The following is an 18,163-nucleotide window of genomic DNA, read 5'->3' on the forward strand; positions in this document are numbered from 1 at the left end:
AATCCAGAGTTGCCAGTCCAAGCTTGGTGAAGGCAATTTTAACTTCTTGTCTCCCCAAGCGCTTATGTATTTTCATAATCACTTCAGAAACAAAGCTCTTCTTAACACCTGAAAATCTGACTAACAATATATTTACAGCTAAGACCAAAGTATAGGTGATTATTCCTTTTCACGAAGGCCAAAGCAGGCCTAGAAATAAAACAAATTGAGCATAGATTTTCTCCCCATCTCAGATTGCATTACAACCTGCTGATGCTGGCTGATTTCCTACATGTAGTTTGGTCTTATGAACCTTACTCTTCTCCTGATGGTTATCATTCGCTATAATTGTAGGATTAAAGTATCAATCCTCTCTCGCTATCTCCTGCAGACTGTACCAAGTCCTCTCTTACCGCAGATTCAGCTCCAAGCGATTTTTGGCATAGCTCTCTAGAGGAAGCAGTTTCAACACTGAGGTACAACTGACAGCAGAGACCAAGAAAATAATTTAGTGACATGAAGAGAGATGCTTAGCTTAGCAGATCAGCTAATGAGCACACTAGTGCCGGAAAAGCCATATGCAGATTTCAGGCAGGGCAACATTCTTGGGTAACTTTCAAAATACTTGACAACTCTTATTGCTTCCTTGGAAACCCTTGAAAAGTATAAAATATAAAGCAATTTCCAGCTTCTGCTTCAGAGAGGGCATACATGCATTTAAAGACAGACACCAGCCCCAAAGAGAGACTTCTGTCACAGACAGAATCCTCGTCGTTTGTTGAATCCTCATTGTTTCCATCCTCCCCCCGTCTCCCCACCTCATGCCAACATGGGGCATGCTCGAAGCAGCTACAGTAGATGGCACCCTCACAGTCAAAAATCATGCCTGTGTACAAACAGGATCACATAATACCAATGCTTTCAGAAGGTCCCCACATAACAACCCAACCGTGACTCCCCATGTTTGCAGCTGGATGCTGAAATATGTCTTCAAATGAGCCTTTCCTCTTTCAAGAGAAGAGCTGAAACCCAGTAGGAGGCTTTCCAGACCCAAAACCCAAAGATTATCAGTGTCCCAGAGGGAAGCAGGATAAACGGGTCCCCCTCTATGTGTGCATGCAGGGTGTGCTGGAGCAAGAGGCATGAGGCAAGAAGCTGCACATTCCTTCTGTCAACAAGGATTTGGGCAGATCTGAGAGAGCAACATTTACTACCATCAGTCATGAGTGAAAGCCCCTGAAGATGTCTGCTGGACTCTGCTGACATAAACAAGCCTGCTCTTGGCCCGCGGGCTGCATAGCTCAGAGACCACGCATCCCTCTGACCTCCCACCCCTCACCGAGCTCTGCCTGCACCAGCAGCCCCACTTCACTGTCAGTCCTCTTTATCTGCCCAGTTGGCAGGGTCAGGACATCTCATCCTAGAGCAAGTCTGCACACTTCCTCGAGCGGCCTCCTTCCCCCCTCGCACACACCAGCCAATTTGCCTGGACCAGTGCCGTTAGCCTGCCAGGCGTTACAGGGGTACGCCTGCTTCGCATTGCCGGCCACAGCTCCCCAGCGTCAAACCAAAGCCTCGGGAGCTCCCCCCCAGGGGCTACTGCTTTTGCTGGCTGCGGCGGAGCACAGCCCTTGGGCTTGTGCAAGTCACCGAGCAGGATCCCAAGCCCTAGACACTTGCATTATACTGCTGCTGCTCTTGCACTTGCCAGGAGGCACCACGTATGAGCTCTTCCCTCTCCTATCCATCAAAAGAAGGAATAAATTACCTCCCAGCAGACTGAGATTCGGCTGTTCATTGACTCTGGAGACCTCGAGCATCTGCAGCAGGCAAATCTCCAGAGGCATTTCATGTGCTGCCATTCCCAATCCCGCCACATGATGATTCCCATTAGGGTGCTCCCACCTCCTCCATGGACCTCAGTTAGGATTTCAGCTGGCCTCAATGCTGAGGGCTCTCTCTACTGGCAGCAAACCCATGCTTTCACTACTGCTGCTGACCCTTACAGCATGCAAACAGGGCACAGCCCAAATCATTCCAGAAAAAACGGTGTTTTCTGTTTCTGGTACAGAGCTCCATCGATACCCTTTTTTATTCCCTCATCTCACCCCAGGACTGAGCAAACAGGTCAGGCAAGACCCAAGCCCAAGGACACCCTCCGACACCTCCAGCACAAGAGCAACCTGAAGCATAATTTCTCTTCTTCTCCTTCCATATTTCTAGACGATCTGGGTACCCTGCAGAAAAGTTATGCATTTGCTTCTACAGCCGCACCAAGCTGAAGGTTTGGGTTTAAGTACAAGGTTCAGTCATCTTTGCTGCTGCCTCTCCTGCTCCCACTGCAGGACAAAAGGAAGCAACAGGCAAAGCGCTGACAAAAAAAACAAAAAAAAAGTCATTAAACTTTTAAGACTACTCCATCTGAATGGAACAATCCTAGGCAAAGAGAGAGTAGATATCACCCTGGCAAGCCCATATTTCAAGTTTGAGCTCCACAGAAACAGAAGGCCAGATCAAGAAAACAAACCAGAAGGGCCAGGGCCAGAAACAGCTACAGAAGCTCAGCAACAAGTAAGCAAGTGCATAAGCTCACCTAGCTGGCGTTTCAGGTGTCCAGCAGGAGGAAGAATACTTGCAGAAGACTTATTTTTCCTTCCAGCAACTGGCTATGCTTGTGCTGACACACCTGCCCTATGCAGATCTGTAGAAAACCAGGGAAGACAGGAGAAGCCCTCCAGCATTTTGTGACCCCACTTGCAGCAGCCACAGTCACCTCCATCTGCCAAGGAGGCTTTGAGGGACTTGACCAACAGTTTAGTTCTCTTTGAAAACGTCAGCAAAACCAGAGCGCACCAGGGCTCAGATGGGGAATAGATAAGGGCCTACGTGTAGAAGGGGCTAAAGGAAAGGAACCTCTCCCCACCACAAAAATGCAGACAGCTTATCTATCATACCCTGGGGGGTCCCTTCTGAAGGCTGTTTTTTCTTATTTTCCAGGAAGGGAAAGGAGGTGGGGAGTGTCTTTTGGCACTCTTTGTTTGTTTGTTTTTTTTAAAAAAAAAAAAAAAAAAACAACAAAAAAGAAGAAAAAAAACCCAAACCACCACATAAATGAGACCTACTCTCTGTTGGCCAAACCTACAAGCACTTTTTCCACCCACCTCCAATTCGTCACATTCTCCAGATGCCTCCTTACTGTACCCTAGCTTCTTTCACCCCTCTGGACATGGCCATAGGTGGAGACGTCAGGGCAGATCCCACCCGGCAACAGGGAGAAAAGGCAAGGAAGGGGACAATGTGTGGGATCCCTCAGTTAAGTCAAGCATTTGGCTTCACACCCACATTCAGACAGCAAACGGGTATGTTTTTCTTCTTGGTTTAATTCAAGGGCGCCCATACTCGCCACTTTTGTTTTAACAACGTCTGCTTTGTTAAAAGACAGAGTGTGTTTTCTAATTTAACATACATGGAAACCAAGGTACAGCAAGGGATGTTTTTGTCATGTCAGAAGACCTTATTTAGCTGTTGTAAATCCACAACTTCCAAGAAAATCACCTACCACACACACACACCCCACAGCTGCCACTAATTGCACTTACTCAGGGCCATTTTTACCAGAGGGCTCCCATAGCAGCTTTCCCGTGTTTCTTTGCTGGATTTTGTTCCCTGTCCTTCAGTCCCTCCACTTTTTCACAGCTGGCAGGGCCCAGGCATGCTTACGCACGAGACAAGTGACTGTCTGCTGGCAGACAAACAAATACAGAAAAGATATTGAGTTTCCTTAGTAAACCACCAGTTTTGTTTGAAGTCTTAACACTTCGTAAGCATTTTGCAAATGTTTTTCATACCCGGCTTCTTCCTACAAGCTTAGAGCACCTACAAACTCTATGTTTGGAAACTTGTCCCACACCTCCTTGTCAAAGGGTGTCTATTTGCAGGGGCCAGGCAGGCAGCTGAAGCGCAGCTCTTCTTCTGAGCATTGGCAAGAAAGAACTGAGTAAAGCAAAATCCACAGCCATGCTACAGAGCCAGCAGCGCGTTAACCACAGATGGCCCAAGCAAGCTGAAGTGAGTAATACAATTAGTGAACCACTAGGTACTTCCACAGTCACATGCTTCACTGACTGTCTTCAGAAAACCATGAATGGCCCACTGCGGCTATGCCCAAGCTTTTAACATTGAAATTAATTCATCCTTGACCTGAGGCACAAAAAAGAGCAAACAAAAAACCCCACCCACACCATGGACTTGGTCATCACCCAGGCTGATGACTGCTGGTCAACACCACGCAGGCCTTTCTTTGACCCATCACAAGCATCACACATAACATATATCCGATATGGATGATATATACAATGACAACACTGCCAAATTTCAACTTCACATTATCCAGAGAGAAATGCATGCAGTCATCCCAAAAACTGGTGCAGACCATCAGAAATTAAGTGAGAGAGGAGAATCAGCATTTGGGTACCTATGAATTGGAGGACACACAGACTGTGATGCCCTGAAATACACTCACAGGGACGTGAAATCCTTTACGCTGGAGCATCTGCAACAAGGATGCCTCATTGCAGATGCTCTGGTGTAGGGGATTTCATGTCAACACCACCACAAGCTGCTATGCAGGACTTTAACCCAAGCACCGCTGCTCACACAACTAGTTGAAACATAAAAGCCCACAGCAGGAGCAAAATAAACCTTCACTTGTGTTTAAATCATAATTTGTTCCCCATTCTTAGTTTGTGGTTGCACTGGAGACAGATAGCAGCGACCAGGTGGCACCTGACCACCTGTCCACCTAGGCGAGCCATGCCAGTCGGGGCCACCTTTGGGACTTGCACTACCCAAACGTCTCACAGCCACTGCCACTCATAGGAAGGGCAAAATAACACATTGCTTGGCTCCCTCTGGAAAATGTGGTTAAATAGAAAAAGGCTGCTGCTGGCCTGGAAAATCCCCAAATTGCACGATGCTGGAAGCTGGGAGAGCACTTCGGAGAAGTGTCACTAGCACCTGCCCAGGTCTTCTACTCATCCCTGGGACAAAGGGTCTGTCACTACTACTCTTCCACAGACATATTTCATGGAAGAAAAAAAATCAAATACAATGTGAGAGTGTATTCACAAGACCTCATGCGAAGAGGAGGCTGCACGAAGAACCGCTTTGTTCACCCGGTTTGAGCCTACCTTCAACTCATGTCCCAGCAGGTATCTCCAGACACTCACAAGTGACCAAAGAAAAACTGCTCTATCATTCTCACAACCTTCTTAAGCCTTCCCGTGATGCCAAAAGAACATTTTCCTAAAACCATATTTTGCCAAACAATTTCCACATGCAGAAGAAAAGTAAAAATTTCAGGCCATTTCAAAGTTGAAAGCCAAACAGTTTTAATTTGGGAAACAAGGATGAAAACATGAATTGCCAACAAATAATTCTCCAAAGTAAAACAAAGCGCACACCCCCGCTCACACCCCGCTGTGAGCAAGCCCCAGACACAACCCTTTCAGAGAGGACACATGCCTTGTGTCTACGCACATTAGGAGGGTTCCGGTGGAATAATTACAATTAATCCATTACTTAATCTCCTAATCACTTCTGAGCAAACAGCATTCCTGGACATTTGTTAATGACACATTCACTTTCATACCATCCTACTCACGAAAATTTTACCAAGAAAATAAATCAACAAATGCCCAGGTATCACCAGTCACTTCATTCAAAGCAATGAGCAAGAAAGATTCAGCAGCAACCCACCATTGCTGGTGCAGGCACCGAGATCTCCCTCACGCTGGGGTCTCATCATCGAGCCCCCCCCCCCAGCCTTTTGCAGCAGCCACCCTCCGTTTCCAACTGCTCGGGCTGCGTTTTAAGTGGCTTGTGGTCCATGAGCTGCATCAGTAACTGGATACACACTCCCCCAGCAATTCCCCTCTTACTCAATATATTCCACCTAACATATATATTGCAGATTTAAACATGCAGTAAGTTTAACCCCGACACCGGATGCGGTAACTAGGTGTTACTAGGAAAGTCTGAGAGCAGACAAGAGTAAGAACAGAAAATTAGGCAGTCTTTGAGACACTTCAGTTCTGTGTCTCACTTGGTAGGTTTATGAAAGACCTCTAACACTGGCTTTCCCCTTCCCCCCCCCCCCCCCCGGTTTATTACCGGAGGAAAGAGAATATTCCAGCATGGGAGCCCTGAAGCTAAAATTAAAAACCTATAATTTGGGTTCAGTAGCAGTTGGTATAATTCAGATCCCAGCCACAATGAGAGGTCTCCAACATTATCAACTGTCAACAATTATTACTGGCTAGACACACAAAACAGCTTTGTTCTGAACTGGAAGCCACAACTGCAAGCAGCAGTAATTGCTACCAAAGGCAAAACACACAAAAAAATCACAGCCTTTCCACGCAAAGTACTCTCCAAAGAGAATATAGGAGTGGACACAAAAGTCTTACCTTCTCCACACACATCTTTAAAAAACAGATTAAAATCCAAGACCGTATACCCAGCAAAGGAGGGAGCTAGCAAGGAAAAGGGATCCCAAAAAGACATTTGTTAACTATTCTGAGCTGAACGCACATTTAATAAAACATCCTGTTCATTAGTTATTGAAGTTTCATTAGCAGTTCAAGGGAAAGCTACACAAGGAAGACATGAAATGCAATCAATTTCCCCTGAAATTGCATACATTTCCACACTAATCCTCAGCAAGTTCATCCCAACCAATATTAAAAACCAAATCAATTAATACTAATTGCTCACCTTATTTTCACAGGGGGATCTTTGTACTTCAGCTAGCCTCAAAGAAGAAAAAAGGCTATTTGTACAAAAGCAATTTACTTGTCTGGTCTTTTTATATTAATTTAGCTATGCACTTAATTATTCTGGCAGGTAATTCTGTCAGCTCAAGCTTCCTTCCTTACAACTACCCTTTTGCAAACTGACAGCACGAAGCAATCACATTTTTGTAACCGCACAGCCTATAGTAACAGAATAAACAAAGTTTTCTGAGTCATGGGGCGAAATCCCAAACCCACTGACTTCATTAGCAGATCTGCCATTAAGTTAATACAACTGGTGCGACTTTCCCAGGAGACAATGATGACCAAGTGATGAAATGTATTTTACTAGCAACACGCAAATGTAGCGGGACTCACGTTCAATTTTTCTTGAACACAATATGTATATTTTTAACACGTAGAGACTTACGTTCAATTTTTCTTAAGCACGTACCACACACATAGCACAGAGTGAATGGAAGTTACATTTGTCCTCCTCTGGTGTGGGAGCGCAACAGGCTTTCTCACCATCACGTGCTGAGTCTTCGAAAGAGGTTTTCTCTTCCTGCACTCCATATGACCACACTATACTTCAACACCACTCCCCCATTGACAGGTCTTGCAATATTTTTATTTTTACACAGGTCCACTAATGTCTACAAGCAAAACAAGACAAACTGCTGTAAAAAAAAAAGTCACTTAATGCTGACAGTCTTTCTTCTTGGTTAGTTTTAGGGAGAAAGTCCTGCCAAAACGGCTGTCCAAAATGCTAAGTAACTTGGACCCGCATGTCCCAAATCAATCCGTGCGTCCCTAAAGCATCCTGCACCCCTTGCCCCAGGGACAAGCAGGTGTCAGTACCAGCCAGGCTCTGGGGAGGCTGTCCTAGGGGCTTAACAACAAATGCAACATCCGCCTGGCCTCAACTGCTCCTGGAGCTTCTTCCTGCCTTCAAAATCACTGCAGCTAGCTTGTGTCTCACCTGTCCCCGCTCCCACAGACGTAGGGGATGCACAACAACATAAGACAGTGCCAGGCTGAAAATCTTTGTTTCATCTGGAAAGAGATAGCTCAGGCACCAGAGGCAGTCATTGTGGCAGAGATCCTTCTGGGGCTCTTTTGCTTCAGCTGTATCTGAGCAGCCAAGAAGTGACTTCAGCAGAACTAGTAACAAGGTGGGGATGCAACAGCCTTAACTCAAAATGTTTCTCACATCATCCAGTTTCTGCACTTTCTGCATTCTTTTGCATTTTTCCTCCCTCACTCAGTCTCGGCTAATACGGCAGGGAAGCCAAGTCTCTTTAGGGAAGATGCTTAACCTTTTTTTGTTCCCAAGCTGGAACAAGTTAAGTATCACTAGCTGTCATGCTGCTTTGTCACCATAACAGCTCTCCATCTCCCAGCACAGCAGATATCAAATCCTCTGGATCAAAACCCACCATCATGTCTTAAAAGCGTGATGATAAAAGAACATGATAGTAAGTAGAAAAATTAACTGAAGTCATTCCTCTCTGCATATTTTTGTTTTTACTGTGGTTCTCCAGATCACCTGTCACAGTCAGTGGAGAACAGTTTTAAAAGTGCCTCTGCAATTGTGTCACACAGGCATCTACCCAAACTCTAGGGAAGGTCCATGATGAAGGAACAAGCTACAAATGGAGGCCTCCTGCAAGCTGTACACTTGTGGACAGAAATGCAGATAGGGCATATATTAAGGCTTGCATAAAAGTTTCAAACAGCACCAAAACTCTGCAGGGATTTGGTGGGTGATTGGGAAGCAGTACTCTCAAGGTTTTAAGACATGCTTTTGATAAGTAAACTGAGCTGAGGAGATGAACAGAGCCCTGCTGGAGCACTGGCCAGGACATAGAGGAAGCTGCTTTTTGCCCAAGGCTTCACTGGTGACTAAGGGCAGCAAGTCACAGGGAAAGTGCTGGCAGAGAGGAGAGCGGTGGGACCAAGCAGTGGGACCCAGCACAGAGAGCCTGGCCCATTTGCAAGGCCGTTCATCGTGAAGGAACAACTGACAGCAGGACAGTAAACTTTCAAAGCTCAGGGGGTTTCCACAGCCAGAAGATCAAAGCGGTGCTGGAGTGGAAGGAGGTGGCAAACAGGAGAGAGAAGGGCCTGTTTTGAGATCAGGATGGCAAGAGCTGAAGTTGGATGGGAAGCAGTTGGGAAGCCTGCCTAGGGTTAATGAGAAAAGCCACATCTCTCTCCAAACTACGCCGAGAGATAAAAGCAGGCATAGGATTTGCTTTAGAAGAAGCAAAGGGAACTAACTGTGATGGACTAGGGTAAAAGATAATTCGAAACAACAAAAACCGCCCACTGCTACTATAATAGACGGGCCCGACAGACAAGCAGTAACTGGATCCAAGCAGGAATTGCCCTGGCTTGCTGAAAGCCTGGTGCCTGACCAAGCACTGCTTATCAGAGAGGGTGGAAAGCCAGATGGAGGGCTAATGTGATGACAAATTGGCCAGGATACTGTATTTAAAAAAAAAAAAAGGAGGAGGGGGGAATCAAAATGCAAAGATGCAAAGTGAAACTTCCATAACATCAGTAGTTTTCTCCATGCTTTCCTCTGTGAATAACACAAACAAGACACAGGCAATCAAGTTATTCATGTTCCTGTAGAGTAGCACTGGTATAGCAGGAAATCATGGAAGTATTAGTCCACAGCTTTCTGGCATGAGGTTTTAAATCTCTAGATAGAAGATGTTTTGAGTGAGACATGAGAGATGTTTTCCAGCTGTGGTTTAACTTTAGCCTAGAGATATGCAGTTGTTCTGTAAAGGTAGTTCCTAAGAGTATTTTTTACAACAAAGGGAGAGGAAACTCCAGTCATCTGAGAGTGCTATTGTCAGCCAGACTGAGATGAAACAGCAAAGCACTGACTGATATCGATGCAGGATGAGGTGGCTCTCACATCAGGGAAAAAAAGACTTCTTTCCTTAGGTAGCTGGTTTGAGTTGCAGTTCTCCAGAGGCAGCTGTAGAGCATGTATGGCTTTACATGGGGAAAGGAGAAGAGCTTTTCCTCTTTAAAAAGACACTTTAGAAATAAAATTAGCAGGAAGGACTTTTTCCAGGTAGGGAAGCACTGCTGCAGACCCTCCACCCTCCCCAGTGAGAGGCACATCTGCCCCCACCAGCGCAAGGGTTTAGCATGAACCCTCAGACAAGCCCACAACAGCAGGAACAGCAGTGGGAGAGGGGGAGCCTGACAGGTACTGGCTCCTCAACTCCTCTGACAGCTCTTTCTTCACACCAGCACTGACTGTTGCCACCCCTGAGCTGCTGCTCCCAGCACCACGAAGTTAAGCCCAGACCTTCTGGAGTAGCCGCCCACTCACGTCTCATGAGCCTTGACACTTCACAGGGGCATCACATTTGGCGCAAAGGACGCTGGCATCTTCCCATGCCATGCCAGGTGAGGGGTGCATTGCAGGTAATGCATGGTCAAATCCAAAGTTGGAGGCTGTCTGAAACCTGCAGTCAACTTTGTCTTCACAAAACACCCTCCAACAGAGCAATCAAGTTACTGCGCAACAGAGACCCAGTTTGCATCAACATCTTTGCCATCATTCTACAAAGGGAAGGTCCTGCCCTTCAGTAAGTCATACAATTAGGCAAAGTAAACGAGTTGTCAATAAACCCTTGATTGTTCAATGAGACGTCGCTAATGGGAAGGCAAATGTATACTGCCAGAATTCATGACATGATAGTGATAATTTTCAAGTTATGCTTGATGTTTCTGTGATGAAGCTATTTTCAGTTGCTTTGAATCTTCTTCAGAAAAGTCAGTCTTTGAATAAAAATAAAAAAAAAAGTCATGACTGTTCTGAGCTCAGATGCATGCATTTAATCAGTCCAGGTGTTTAAATTATTTATCCATGAGGAGAAATACTGTACTAATCTTAGGAACAGAGCATATGAAGGGGGAAAACAATTAAGACTTTATATAAAGCCATGCTGAATAATGTGAAGCAGTAGAGAATTCTCTCATGCACAACATAACTGCGACCAAGGGTGCTGCAAGTATTATGTTATCGCAGCCTGGGCTGCAAAACTCAAAATACAGAGATTTGCTGCTACTAGAAGAAATGCTTCCCAACCGTAAAGCAAAACGATTGTTTCCAACGAGCACAAAACCCCTGTCAAAAGTTCGTACTTTCCCTAGTTTGAAAGAGCAAAACTTTTTTAATGTTTTTCCAAAAACAAAAACAGCATCTAGAGAAAAACAGAACACTTCATGAACCATGCCTCCATAAGTGTGACATCCAATGCTCTGGACCAGACTACCTCTCCTCATCACTTAGGCATAGACAATAACCTCTTGCCTTTCTTCTTTCATCTTAACCTTCTCCTCCTTTATCTTGCTTTTCAAAGCCAAGGGTCTACCCAAGCTGCAAGGGAGACTTCCCATGTGGAAGATACGTAGGGTGGGAAGGACACTCCAGCCCACTGCAGCCTTACTAGATCACTTCCCCGGCAATGGCTACCACAGAAGCAGCTGGTCAGGTACTACAGCTATAGGTCCCCAGGTGGACTGAAGGGCTGTGGTGACACAGCAGGACACCTAGTGAAGAATACGAGCCCTTCTCACCACCCTTACTCACCGCCTGCTCTTTCACGGGAAGAAATTCTTAAAACAATTTTATGTTTTTGCTTTAATGTTAATGGATTAGGTATCTTGTTCCAACTCTCAAATGCGTGGTTCCTCACAAGACTTGGCTTTGTCCACTGAAATTAATGGAAAAGGTCAAGAAAGAGGTGTATTTATATTGTGCACTAGAGAAAAGTAAAACTAGGTGTCCTGCTGCCAAGATAGACACATTTATACAACGTTGAACCCCAGCATCAGTACCTTCACTAAGAAAGATTTAGCCAATTAAGTTGATAGCACGCCATACACCAGCACTTTCTGAGCACACAGGAAAATAAACAGGCAGTTCTCATTTCAGCAAAGAATCTGGCTCTTCTCCCAGCTTGTTACCAGCTTTCTCTGCCTCACCACCCAGCATGCACCATCGCCTGCCATGGAGGTGGGCAACAGCTACTGAGCAACAGCCCGCTCCTATGCGAACAAGGTAAAATCCTTTCTGTGCCGTATTGCAAAGATTGAGCTGACTACAAAGAAAAAAAAATAATCCCTACCTTCGAGCAAAGAGACCCAGTGAGAAGTTCAAGGTATTTCAACTCACTTCAAGCCATTGCCAGCTGCTGTTTCAATCATTTTGTTTCTATAATCTGGGCACCACACCAAAGATCACAAAGTTTGGGTTTAAGTTTCATTTAAAAACCATCTCGTAGGAGAAGAATCGTTCCTCCATTTTATTAAGCAAAAACCATAGGCTGCTGACAATGCTATTACAGGCGGCAACATCAATGGAACATTACACACACACACACACATATATATATATATATAAAAATGTATAAAAACATCAAGCTGGAAGTTTATTAACAAAAATAGAAAAGACCCCCCAGATATTCTTTTTGTAACTCCTTTTTACACAAGCCAAAACTTAAAGCCTCCTGGCTGAGATTCCCCAGGTAACCTAAAAACCATTTTACAGCATCATTGCTCAAACCAATCTGAATATCCAGTAGGCAATTTATAAGGGAATGACATGCCTATTATTGACCAAATTATTCACAGAACAATGAGAAAACCTACAATGCAGATACATCAACTTTTTTGAAAGTAACATTGGGTCAAATTGAGTTATAATGGAAAAGTGACCTGTTTTGATGCTGAAGGTCCTTGGTATTACTGCTCAGAGGAAAAGCATCCATGAAACACTGCAAGAGGGACACATTTTCACAAGGAGCAGTCTCCAAGTGAGAAGAGAAAGGAAGGAAAAAACAAAAACAAACATTAGACGAGCCTCCAGCACCACGGCCTGCCCAACTACTTCCACGTACAGGGGATCCCGAGTCCCCTTCCTTCTTAGGAACAGTTTTTCAGCCATGGGAATCCTTCATTTGATGTTCGCTTTCAGCTGACATCAGCCTTTTTACTCAGTTTTGCCAGAGTGCACTTTTGTCATTAGTTCTGGTTAGAGATACAGATGAGATGGCAGTCCTTTTTTTTTTTTTGTAATAAAGCATCTGTAACTCTAAAGATAATTACTTTGGGGGCTGAAATTTCCCATTCTTGTTCTCATTGCAGAGGTACATATCTGAAGATCTGCTTGGTCATTTAAGGTTTTTAAACATGTTCTCAGGTAAGCACAGCTGTATTTTTAACAGTAGCAAAAACTACAATTACAGAATTTAAGGAAGGAAAATTTGATGTGATGTTTCATGCTTTAGTTAACAGTCTTCCAAGATACAAAGCTCCAGTTGCTCTGGAAACTGTAACTTGGACACAACCATGCAGATACATCAACCCCGTGTCTACAAATGAAAACACTTCAGCAACACTGCACATTCATGTGACAAACATTTTTAAAAACAGGCATTGCATCCTAATCTTCATATAGGGAGAGCACATCCCAGAGCCCTCCACACAGGGCACAGTTCCCTGGCTGCATTTCCTTTAAGCCTCGGGAGAAATGACTGAGCAGGAGCCAGAAGAGCGCGTGGACCTACCAGCGAGACAACCACCTTTCAGATAAGGGAGAGATGGGAAACACGGGTGGGTATTTGAGGGATATGCCAGGGATTCTAAAGCAGGGCTGTTTCTTCCCATGTCTGCACAGTGCCTATCACACCACAGGCACAACTGGAAGCAAGCGCCGGTACCAAAAGAAAGACTCAGAAGACAAATGAACATGGTGGACAGGCCAGCATCTGGTGGACAGGCCAGCATCTGGTGGACAGGCCAGCATCTGGTGGACAGGCCAGCATCTGGTGGACAGTGCCCTCAGCCACTGGCCCAGGAGAAAGCAGCAAGAAGGCTGGAGCTGGGATGGAGCAAGACAACAGCCACTGGGAGAAGGAAAATGGAGAGGGATGCTCAAAAGCAGGAGGAATGAGCATGGGGTGTTTGCGGAGGAGGATTGGGCACAGCAAAACACCAGAAGCCAGATACATTTATTTTTTTTTAAAAAGGGGGAAATATTACATACGTAAACGACGGCCTGAGTGCTGGTTGCTGTGGAAACCATAACTTTGAATTCAGTGGCTAAAACCTAGCATTGCTATTTATACCACGCTCCTCACTACAGCATGAGAACTTCGTCTGAGAAATAGAGAGGTCCAGTACCAGACAAATGTGTTTTTTCCCATTATGCACAGTGATCCTTTCAAATGATGCTTCACAAGGTTCTTCCGATGTTCCTCGCCACTGAATGACAACACAGCATAATCACCTCTGATAGAAAAAAAAACAACAAAAAAAACCCAACACACTACTGTCTGTCCTCTTTCAAGCAAGACCAGATGAATCACTGGACAGCCATCGGGTAGGATTCACCAAATTCTACTTTGGTCAAGAGAAAACAGAGAAGCCAAAAAGGCCATTTAGAACAGCAGTATATCTTGTTTCCCTTAAGGTAAATTACAGTCAGCATTGCATGAGATTATGGAGGGCCAGATCCCAAAGTCAGTGATCATTAAAGATGACAAGCACTGTATTTGTTTAAGGACCCCAGAATATTGCCTTTAATACAGTAGAAAGCATAACTGGATCATTAATGCAAGAATAACAATAACAAAAAGGCTACAGATTAAACTCCTGTTGTGAAAATCCCTTTAAAAAAAAAAATTATTTCTGAGTTGCTCTGCTGTTCAAGAAGGAAACGGCTTTTTCCTCCATGGGAAACATGATTCTGGGGCAGCAAGTGTTGCCGTAGCCTAAGTGGGAGGAGGACTAATCTGCCTGTAACCAAAGCAGAGGTGAGCCAAGTCCCCATGGGTATGTCACATTCCTCTTCCACCTCCACCATTCCAGGGCCTGGAAGGGAAGAAAAAGTCCCATTCCCCACCCACTCCTAAATCATGTTTTACCTCAAGTAGTACAGAGGTGCTAGCATAACATGTTCATTGCCACTACCAAATGTACACAGTAAGTACCAAGGGGGTGATGATCAGGTTTTAAGCCACTTCCCAGCACCTGCGCACACATCAGTCCCCAAATCAAAGAGCAGGTGGCATACAAGGACAATTGAGGCAAAAGCTGGGAGAGAAAACCACAGCGTTTTCCAAGGTCACTCGCAGCTTCAAAACCCCTGTGGACTGTCCCATCCATGTGGGCTTATCGGGAAGCAGCAAGGAGAACCACTACATGCAATCCGATAAGCAATACTCTACCTGAACAAGGCAGCTTTTGCTAACAGAAGGGCAGCTAGGGATTGCGCAGTGACAGGAGCAAGGACTCGGCAGAGGGGCTCCAACTGCTGTCAAACCAAGAGGGGTGGGAGGAAATTGGTCTCTGCGGTATCGGGCCCTTACGGCTAAGGTGAAGGAGGTCTCGTTTGCCCTTGTTCAATAATTTGTATCACAGCATTGAAGTGTCATTGAAATTGACAGAAGCATTTTAATAATACAGGAAGGAAAAAAGATGCTCTAATCACACATTAGGCACCCAAGTAATCACTCCATAGATCTCAGCCTCCCCTAATTTATTCCAGTAAATTTTTTAATCAGAATTTCATACATAGCAAAATGATAAACAAGTCACGAGCGCTACCTATTTCCTAGCTCCAGCCAGCTTTCGCACTAGCCCAGAGTCCTCTGGCTGCCGCTGAGACGGGGAGGTGGGAATGAAGGACCAACGAGGAGCAGAAAGTCAATGTCTCCCAGTGCTTCCCAATCTCACGAGGTAACACTGAGCTCCGCACTGGAATTACACACCCGCTCCTGCAACTCGGTTTAAGACCGCATTTGTCCCAGCACTTCCCGTCAATTGTAGGACCGCCAGCATCACTCCACTGTCCCTAACTTCGGCAAGGGCAGCGCGGGCAGGCTGTGCCCTGCCTTCAATGACTCGCAGGTGAACATACACACACCATCCTAATGAGCTACACGCTCATTAAGTGTGCGTTCCCCTAAGTGACACCTCGGCTCCATCCCCGCACCGCGGCCGGTACAGCTCCCCCCGCTGCAACGCCAGCATCACCCGGCAGGGAAGGGAAGGGAAGGGACCCGGCGGCCGCCCCCGTCCCGCTCGGGGCCATCACCGGACAGCCCCGGCTGAGGGGATTCTCCGGGGGGGCCCGACAGCCCCCGCGCAGCCCCCCGCGGGGGGCGGCGGTGACATTTTAGGCGCCGGAGCGGCTCCCCCGGAGGCCGGCTGCCGGCAGGGCCGGCTCCGCAGCCGCGCAGCGACAGGGCCGGACACCGGCGAAGCCCTGGGCATCCCGGCGGGGCCGCCCCCGCTCCGCCGCACCGGCAGGGGGGAGCGGCGCCGGCTGCCGGCGACCCACACCGCGAACAAAAGCGGGCCCCGGCAGGTCAGGCGCCCACCCGCCCGCGGCGGGGCAGCGCGGCCGCAGCCTCCCACACCCTACCCGGGCCCCCACGGTGCGGGCGGCGGCGGCTGAGGGGCTGCGAGCCGGGCCGCGGCCGCGGCGCCGGGCAACGGCCGCGCTCCGCCAGGGCGCACCAGCGTGAGGGGGGATGCTGGGCGCGGGGGACGAGAACGCGATCCGCCGCTCACTCGCTCACTCACCTGCCGCGGCTGGGCTCGATACCGGGCGATCGCCGCCGCCCGCCCAAGGGAGCTGCTCCCACCGCCGGGCGCCCGCGGCCGCCGCCGCCGCTCAGAGCGTGCCGCCACCAATAGGCGCCGCTGCCATATTGTTACTGCCGGCGCTGCGAGGGGCGGCGCCGGCGGCCGCCTTGGAAACCGGCACCCATTGGCCGTTCGGCCAGTCAATCCGGGCCCGGGGAGCCAATGGGCAGCGGCGGCGGCGAACAGCGGGGCGTTCGGAGTTGGAATGTTGTGTGACAATGGCCCACGCGGCTGGCGGGCCGGGAGGGGAGGGGCCGCTCCGGGACGGCGGCGGGGGCGGGCGGGGAGGGAGGGGGCTCGGCTGCTGAGTCAAACCGTCCTCTCAAGGGTTCCCAGACCCCTTCCGCACGGCCTGCGGCCGCACCGGCCCGCTCGGGGAAGAAGGTTCCTGGCCGCTCCAGGGGTGGGGAGCCGTGAGAGGAAGAGGCCTGACCGCCTCAGAAGTCAGTTTGTATTCAAGGGGGTCAGGAGCCTTGAAAGGAAGGTACCTCAGCGCCTCAGAAGTCACTTTGACTTTGAGGGGGTCCAGAGCCATGAGAAGAAGGTGCTGACTGCTTCAGAAGTCAGTTTGTCTTCAAGGGGGTCAGGAGCCATGAGAGGAAGGTGCTGACCTCCTCAGAAGTCAATCTGACTTCGAGGGGGTCAGGAGCCTTTGGCCGTCGCGCTCCTTCCTCTCATGGCTCCCAGCCCCCTCAAAGTCCCCTGGAGCAGTGCTGAGCTTTCCCTGTCTCTCCCTCCTTCACGTTCACCACCAGATGCTTACAAGTAGCCACCGTCCCCATGTATTGGCAGCAATGGATCTTCCTCCCAGACCTTGTCCGTGCTTGTGTTCCTCCCTACCGGCACCACCCCACGACACATTCTCCATCTTTCTCTGGCATTTACCTGAGACCCATGAGCACAAGCGGCTATCTAACACCGCTCAGAGACGCAAACAAGGTGCAATGGCGTTTCCCCTGTGCCAGCCTGCTCCTGCGTCATTTCTGCAGCTCAAGATTTTGAGGGAATTTAAGCTGGTGCTTTAGCACATCACACTCACAGACTCCATTCGATGGGACGCCAGAGAGCACCTTGTCACAAGCATTGCCCCAGCTGCCAAAGCGGTGTTTGTTTTTTTTTAAGTAAGTAATGACTCAGCTCAAATCTGGATAAGTACATTTTAAAATGCATTAATAAATAAACATGAGCTGTGTCTTAACGGGAAGTATTTTACAAAACCTGCCAAACTACACAAGTTGATTTTTAAACACAAAAAGGTGGACGTGCCTCCCCATCAACTCTGAAAGTCAAGATGGGGAAATCCAAATCAATCGTTGTTGTTAATGCTTGGATGTGTATCAAATAAAGGTTATTTATTCTCAAATACTGTGTATTTGTTCTACCTTTAAAAATCAAATACAGTATCTTAACTATCTACTCGCTAATCACTATGTTGCTTGCAAATCAAATCCAAATATAAAACATCAGTTTTCTTCATCAAGCTATTGATTAATTAATGGCAGGTTTTAAATGGCATTGCCACACCAAGCTCTTTAGTCAAAGCATTTAATCAGCAAGATTAAATGCTGGCCCTTTCCTGACGTTGATTTTTAGGTAAAATTCCCCACTCATTCAGCCAGGAGGGCTTATTAAAATTTTACAGTGTGCTACGGCCCCAGATTAGGAAAGTTCAGCTAGTCAAGTGGCCACTCCGAATAATCGTATGA

The 18,163-nt window shown here is 47.2% G+C and overlaps 1 protein-coding gene across 7 annotated transcripts in view; it reads right to left on the reverse strand.

The window, feature by feature from the left end:
- Positions 1-16,554, reverse strand: part of TIAM1 (TIAM Rac1 associated GEF 1) — a 192,261-nt gene extending 175,707 nt beyond the window's left edge. For 2 of the 7 annotated variants that reach the window (XM_074600674.1, XM_074600573.1), the window contains exon 1: positions 16,395-16,554. The gene's annotated coding sequence lies outside the window, so the exon portion shown is untranslated. The remainder of the gene's footprint in view (positions 1-16,394) is intronic. The other 5 variants (XM_074600601.1, XM_074600583.1, XM_074600627.1 and 2 more) reach the window with 5 other exon arrangements.
- Positions 16,555-18,163: the final 1,609 nt, after the last annotated feature.

The sequence above is a fragment of the Larus michahellis genome, chromosome 1 (assembly GCF_964199755.1).
Source record: "Larus michahellis chromosome 1, bLarMic1.1, whole genome shotgun sequence".
Taxonomy (NCBI): Eukaryota; Metazoa; Chordata; class Aves; order Charadriiformes; family Laridae; genus Larus; species Larus michahellis.